Genomic DNA, 8,167 nt, shown 5'->3' with positions numbered 1-8,167 from the left:
CCGGCTATGGGAATAGATCAAAATATCATCAATGAAGACTATCACGAATGAATCCAAGCAAGTCCTGAACACTCGGTTTATCAAATCCATAAAAGTTGTTGGGGCATTTGTCAACTCGAATGACATCACCAAGAACTCATAATGCTCATACCGAGTGCAGAAAGCTATCTTAGGGACATCAGATGACCTAATCCTCAACTGATGGTAGCGAGATCTCAAGTCAATCTTCGAAAATATCTTAGCACCCTGAAGTTGATCAAAGAAATCATCAATCCTCGACAATGGATATTTATTCTTGATTGTAACCTTGTTCAACTATCGGTAATCAATACACTTTCTCATCGATCTGTCCTTCTTCTTAACAAACAACACCAGCGCACCCTAAGGCATAACATTGGGTCTAATGAAACCATTTTCTAGCAAGTCTTGCAATTTCTCCTTCAACTTTTTCAACTCAGGCGGGGCCATACGATACGGGGAGATAGAAATGGGCTGAATGCCTGAAGCCAAATCAATGCAAAAGTCAATATCCTTTTCGGGTGGCATGCCCGGTAGGTCTAGAGGAAATACCTCAGGAAACTCACGAAAAATGGGCACAGAATCAATAGAAGGAACCTCAGCAGTAGAATCACAAACATAGGCCAAATAAGCCAAACACCCATTCTCGACCATATGCCGATCCTTCATATGAGAGATAACACTATGAGTAGAATGACCAAGAGTCCCTCTCCACTCTAAACGAGGTAAACCCGGCAAGGCTAAGGTCACAGTCTTGGCATGACAGTCCAAGATAGCGTGGTAAGGTGATAACCAGTCCATCCCCAATATGACATCAAAATCAACCATGTCCAGCAGAAGCAAATCTACACGAGTCTTAAGACCCCCAATCACAACTATACATGAACGATGGACTCGATCTACTGCAATAGAATCACTCACCGGTGTAGACACATAAACAGGAGCACTCAAAGAATCACTAGGCATGACCAAATATAGTGCAAAATAAGACGATACATAGGAGTATGTAGATCCTGGATCAAATAAAACTGAAACATCTCTGCTACAAACTAGAACAGTACCTGTGATAACTGCATCAGAAGCCTTAGCCTCAGGCCTGGCTGAAAGAGCATAACATCGTGACTGGGCCCCACCACTCTGAACTACATCTCTAGGATGGCCTGTTGTTGGCTGGCCTCTACCTCTAGCAGTCTGAGATCCACCTCTAATACCTCTACCTCCACCTCTAGCACCTCTACCCCCACCTCTGGCAAGTTGGGCGGGCTATGGAACACTTGGTGCCTGAACCATGGAACGGGAACCCTGCTGCTGAGAAATGCTCGGTGCTCAAAGGCAATATCTAGCAATGTGCCTCGTATCGCCACAAGTAAAACAAGTACTCAATTGCTGGGCTAACGACCCTAGAAACTCTGAATCGGTGGGGCACTGAAAGGAGCTAGTGGTGCACTGTAAGACTGTTGATCAGAATACTGCATATGAGAACCACGGTCGCCTGAAGCACAGTGAGAAACCTGAAGTGCTGACTAAAAAGGCCTAGGAGGATGGCCTCTACCAAACGAATCCCTGCCTCCAGAAAAGGTACCACTGAATCAGCCTGAATGACAAGGCCTCCTGTCAGACCCTTGACCACCTCCCTACGATAGAACCATCTCAACTCTCCTAGCCACATTGGATGCCTCCTGGAAAGAAATCTCACTCCTAGTCTCCTTGGCCATCTGAAGTCGAATCAGCTAAATAAGTCCATCAATAAACCTCCTCACCCTCTCTCTCTCTCTCTCGGTGGGAAGTATGATAAGTGCATAACGAGCCAAGTCGATGAATCTGGTCTCATATTGAGTAACGTTCATAGAACCCTGCTGGAGACACTCAAACTACCTCCGATAGATCTCTCTCTGAGTGATCGGGAGAAACTTCTCTAGAAATAGCTGAGTAAACTACTCCCAAGTCAAAGCTGGTGATCTGACTGGTCTAGCCAAACAATAATCTCTCCACCAAGTCTTGGCGGATCTAGACAAGCGAAAAGTAACAAAATCGACCCCATTGGTCTCCACTATCCCCATGTTCCTGAGAACCTCATGACAACTGTCTAGATAATCCTAGGGATCCTCAGAAGATGCACTGTTGAAAGTAGTAGTGAAGAGCTTGGTGAACCTGTCCAACCTCCAAAAAGTATCTGCAAACATAGTTGCTCTATCATCGGTCTGAGCTACCACACCCTGCTGAACTGCTCCAACTGGCTGGACTACTAGAGTCTGGAACTAGGGAGCTGCCTGCTCCGGAGTGCGAGTAGTAGGAGCCTGGGCTCCTCCTCCAGCCTGAGAGATTGATGGTGCTACAGGAAGCAAGCCTGCCTGGGTGACACTCTCCATAAGGCCCACTAGACGGACCAAAGCATCCTGGAGTACGGGGGTAGCAATAAACCCCTCTGGGACCTGAGCTAGGCCCACCAAAACTGTCTGGGTCAGACCTCATCATCAAAGTCAATCTGAGGCTCTGCCGCTGGTGCAGCTGCTCTGGGCTGAGCTCTGCCCCTACCTCGGCCTCGCCCTCTACCCCTCATGGGAGCTGCTGCTGGGGGCTCGGGCTACTGGTTAGTGGATGAGGAAGCGCGTGTTCTCGCCATTTGCAAAAGACTAGAGTAAAATTCAATTAGCATTGAGAAACCAAACCGCGCGACAGGAAAGAATGAATGTGAGGTTTTTCCTAACTCTGTAGCCTCTGGGGATAAATACAGACGTCTTTGTACCGATCCCTCAGACTCTACTAAGCTTGTCTGTGAACTGTGAGACCCGTGTAACCTAGAGCTCTGATACCAACTTGTCACGACCTAAATTTTCCACCATCGAGAGTCATGATGGCGCCTACTGGTGAAAGCTAGGCAAGCCAAGTTAATCTAATTACTTAACCTTTTCTAGTTTTAAACCATTATCAGTGATGAGTAGATATCATGCAAAAATTGAAAATAATTAAGTGGAAGACGAAATCTGATAATTTATCTTAATACAAACAGCGGAAGTCTAAATACAACTCTACCCAGAATTTGGTGTCATAGTTTCACAGATAGTCTACGAATGCTACATACAAAGTCTGAAAGATAAAAGATACATTGTTTCTGAACTAAGTAAAGGAAACGGGATAAAGGAAAGATAGGATGTGACGCCAAGGCCCACGGACGCCTACAGCACTACCTCGGGTCACTTGTTGGACTGAAGGCAGCAACCTCACTGCCGTCCGAATTCTACAACATTGGGATCTGCACAAAAGAGTGCAGAGTGTAGTATCAGCACAACCGACCCCATGTGTTGGTAAGTGTCTAGCCTAACCTTAGCAAATTAGTGACGAGGCTAGGACCAGACTACGAAATAAACTTGTGCAGTTAAATGATATACAACAGAAATATAAAAGTAGGTAATTACAGTTAAAATTTGGGCAGGGGAAACATGCTTCGAGGAATAACAGATATCAACAGAATATCAAGAGAATATAAAGAAACCAAAATCCAATTACTAACAAGGATAAGGAATACAAATGCAGAATTCACTTTTATTTCACATCTTGTTGCAGGCGTGCAACCCGATCCCATTTCATATATCTCGTTGCAGGAATGCAACCTGCTCCCATTTCACATATCTTGTTGCAGGTGTGCAACCCACTCCCATTTCACATATCTTGTTGCAGGCGTGCAACCCGCTCCCATTTCACATATGTTGCAGACGTGTAACCCGCTCCAATTTCACATATCTTGTTGCAAGCGTGCAACCCACTCCCATTTCATATATCTTGTTATAGGTGTGCAACCCGCTCCTATTTTATATGTTTTCATGGCAGCGTGTCACCCGATCCCATTTACAAATCAACAACAACCACAAAAGAATCCCGGCAAGGGAATAATTATATTTCAACAACATCCCGGTAAGGAAACAATAATATCAAGACAACATCCCGGCAAGGGAACAATAATGATAATAACATCCCGGCAAGGGAACAATAATGATAATAACATCCCGGCAAGGGAGCAATAATGACAATAACATGTGAAGCGCAATAAACCACAACGGAGTCATAACAATTAGAACACAAGACTCACGGGCATGCTTGACACCGACGTATAGATACTCGTTACCACGCCTATACGTAGTACTCTATAATTAACACATAGCAAATAAGACACAACTCCTAATCCCTCAAACTAAGGTTAGACCAAACACTTACCTCAATGCCACGAACACAATTCAAGCCTCAACTATCGCTTTACCTCTCGATTCCACCACCAATTCACTCATATCTAGCCACAAGTTACTTAATTACATCAATAAACACTAAATGAATCAATGCCAATGCATGAAAATAAGTTTTTTCCAAAGTTTTACCCAAAAAATCAAAAATCACCCCAGGGCCTACATGGTCAAAACCAGAGGTTTGAACCAAAACCCGATTACCCATTCCCCCACGAACCCAAAATAAGTTTTGGGTCATCACATTAGGCCAGACCCTGGCATTCTGAGCTGCCTACATATCCCTAGTTACACAGGAATCAGGTCGTATGTAGTTCATGATTCACCTACGGAGTATGCCGATGAAGACATTTCAAGATCGGACGCAATATCTAGGGCCGGGTGAGTGGAAGGTTTACGAAAATGGTTAGTATTGATATGGCTAAGGGAGCTGGAGCGGGATCGCTCTTGCTGGGATAGCCATTGCTCTCTGGCTTACCTGCAAATAGAAGCAATACAAGCGTATACTGTGCATAAATTTAAACATGATGCAAAGTCCCGTTGGACCATGAATGTTGTCTTCGAACGATGAGGATGATGTCCTTAGACCATGATGTCCTGGGCCATGAAGCGTATGATAAAGGATTCATAGGCCATGAAATGATGTTCTCGGGCTATGAGGATGGTGCCTCCGAACCATGATGCCTTTGAATAATGATAAGCAAAAGATTGAAAGAGATCCTCAGGCCATGGTGATCTCGGGCTATGAAGGTGGTGCCTCTGAACGATGACGCCTTTGGATGAGTTGGCAATATTTCATCCCATGAAGGATGTATAAGGATGCAGTAGTATGATGCGGACAAAACAGAGCTTAGTCTTATGAATCCAAGGGCATATCTTAGCCCGTAAGAGAAGCGACATAAATAGTGCTTGAGATAGCGCTTAGGTTCGAAGAAAATTGGAGGCAGAGCTTAGCCTCGGAAGGTAGAATGATAGCCTTATGGAAATATGCAAATGCGGATGGAGGTAGAGCTTAACCTCGGAAGGCAGAATGGTAGCCTTATGCAAATCGAAAGACAGAATAGTAGCCTTATGCAGGTCGGAAGGCAGAATGGTAGCCTTATGAAAATTGGAAGGCAAAATGGTAGCCTTATGTAAATTGGAAGGCATAATGGTAGCCTTATGCAATGCAGATGCAGATGGAGATAACGTTTAGTCTCGGAAGGTAGAATGGTAGCCTTGTTCAAGATTGGAAGGCAGAATAGTAGCCTTATGCAATGAAAATGCAGATAGAGACAGCGTCTAGTCTCGGAAGGCAGAATGGTAGTCTTATGCAGGAATGTAGAAGGAGACAGCGTTTAGTCTCGAAAGGCAGAATGGTAGACTTATTCAAGAAATAAGATAACAACTGACAGTAGAGTTTTCTTAGCTGATAGCATATTGCGGCGTTGTGATTACTAGGAGCATTGTGACATACGGAACATCATTGGTGTGTGTTGATAGCAAGTGTTGGCAAGTGCAATGGTTCTGAGAACCGTATTCTTTAGCAATGTTTGTTCCATGGGCGTACAGTATGTTTAATGATTTCGCAGTCCTAGTGCTTGCATCCAAAGAAAAGTCATGAGTTTTGTAAGGGGGAAGGTTAGTTCGTATCCCCGCTGGATTTGCTTGACTCGTTCGACTTTGATCTGGTGATATCGTCTGTATCATTGGGGTAGTGTTTCTAAACAAAGCAGTTTCAATAATAAACATGCATGATTTTGTAAAAGTATGACATAAGTGTATAATTAAAAAATAGCTTTTAGATGAACCGACGACTGTGACGTAGTTCAAGACATTGCAACCTCTCCTACTACGGAATTTTCAGGGTCCTCCTCAAAATTCTGCCCCAGTTTGATGTTTCTGACTGCTGCTTGTGCGGCGATCGGCTGAAATTACATTCTGCCCCAGTTTCTAATTGCGGGGCGAAATTAAGTTTTATTGAATTGTGACTGAATCCATAGGGCTGCCTATGTATCCCCTCTTAAACGGGAATCAGGTAAGGCATAGTTTAATTTACATCATATAAGAAAAGAATAAAGGTTACACATATAAATGTTTGACTGCGTCTGAATTGATTGGTTTTGGCCAGACTTCTTCGTCCATGTTTACAAGTATGAGGGCTTTTCCTATCAAAACCTGGTGAACTATGTACGGACCCTGCCAGTTAGGAGAGAAATTCCCTTTGGCTTTATCTTGATGCAGAAAAATTTTCTTTAACACCAGCTGCATTCATTCTCTTTCCATCTATAAGGGCTAATTGCTTATAACGACTTTTCACCCACTCTACGTCGTCAGGCTCAGCTTCTTGTATGATCCTTAGGGAAGGAATTTCTACTTTAGTTGGAATGACAGCCTCTGTACCGTAAACCAGCATATATGAGGTTGCCCCGGTTGATGTGCGGACTATGGTGCGATACCCCAGTAGAGCAAATGATAACTTCTCGTGCCACTGTTTATGCTTCTCTATTATTTTCCTCAATATCTTCTTGATATTCTTGTTGGCGGCCTCTACAGCTCCGTTCATCTGAGGCTTGTAGGCTGTGGAATTTTTGTGTTTGATTTTGAAGGTTTCACACATAGCTTTCATCAAGTCGTTGTTGAGATTGGAGCCATTATCAGTAATGATTGACTCTGGAATTCCGAATCAACAAATAATGCGGTCGCGGACAAAGTCTTCCACGACTTTCTTAGTCACTGCTCTAAGATGTTGCTTCAACCTATTTGGTGAAATAGTCGATGGCTACCAGGATAAACCTGTGTCCGTTGGAAGCAGCTGGCTCGATTGGTCCAATAACGCCCATCCCCCAAGCGGCAAATGACCATGGTGAGCTTGTTGTGTTAAGCTCGCTTGGAGGTACATTTATCATGTCTGCATGTATCTGACAGCGGTGGTATTTTCGGACATACTGGATGCAGTCCATCTCCATACCAGCCTGGAATATCTTCTTCGCTAAGACAAAACCGTTTATATATGGACCGCAGGTCCCAGCTTGAATTTCTTCTAGTAGCCTGGATGCTTCCTTTGCGTCGACACATCTTAATAATCCTAAATCGGGAGTCCTCCTATACAGGATTCCTCTGCTGTGAAAGAAGTTGTTGGACAATCTCCGAAGTGTGCATTTCTGAGTAGGATTTGCAACCTCTAGGTACTCTCCTTTTGCTAAATATTCCTTGATATCATGAAACCAAGGCTTTCCGTCTGCTTCCTCTTCAACATGGGCACAGTAAGTTGGCTGATAATGGATTTTCACTAGAATGGGATTAATGAAATTCTTGTCTGGATGTTGTATCATAGATGATAGGGTAGCCAATGCATCGGTGAACTCATTCTGGATTCTGGGAACATGATGGAATTCCATCTTCGTGAACCTCTTTCTCAGTTCCTGTACATGATGCAGATACGAGAGTATCTTGGAGTTCTTGGTCGCCCATTTTTCTCATGCCTGATGTATAAGTAATTTTGAATCTCCAATCACTAGCAGCTCTTGAATGTTCATGTCAATGGCCATTTTGAGTCCTAAGATGCAGGCTTCATACTCGACCATATTGTTGGTGCAGGGGAACCTGAGTTTGGCAGACACCAAATAATGCTGACCGGTTTCTGATATTAGGACTGCTCCTATACCAACTCCTTTGAAGTTTGATGCTCCATCAAAGAACATTTTCCAACCGTCATAGGATTCCGCAATGTCTTCTCCTATGAATGATACCTCTTCATCGGGAAAATACGTTTTCAGGGGTTCGTATCCTCCATCCACGGGGTTTTCAGCAAGGTGGTCTGCCAGTGCCTGTACCTTGATCACTTTTTGAGTTACGTAAACAATGTCGAACTCACTTAACAGGATTTGCCACTTGGCTATCTTGCCGGTGGGCATGGGCTTCTGAAAGATGTA

This window comes from Nicotiana sylvestris, chromosome 8 (assembly GCF_000393655.2).
Source record: "Nicotiana sylvestris chromosome 8, ASM39365v2, whole genome shotgun sequence".
NCBI lineage: Eukaryota > Viridiplantae > Streptophyta > Magnoliopsida > Solanales > Solanaceae > Nicotiana > Nicotiana sylvestris.
Note: the sequence above shows the minus strand (reverse complement) of the source record.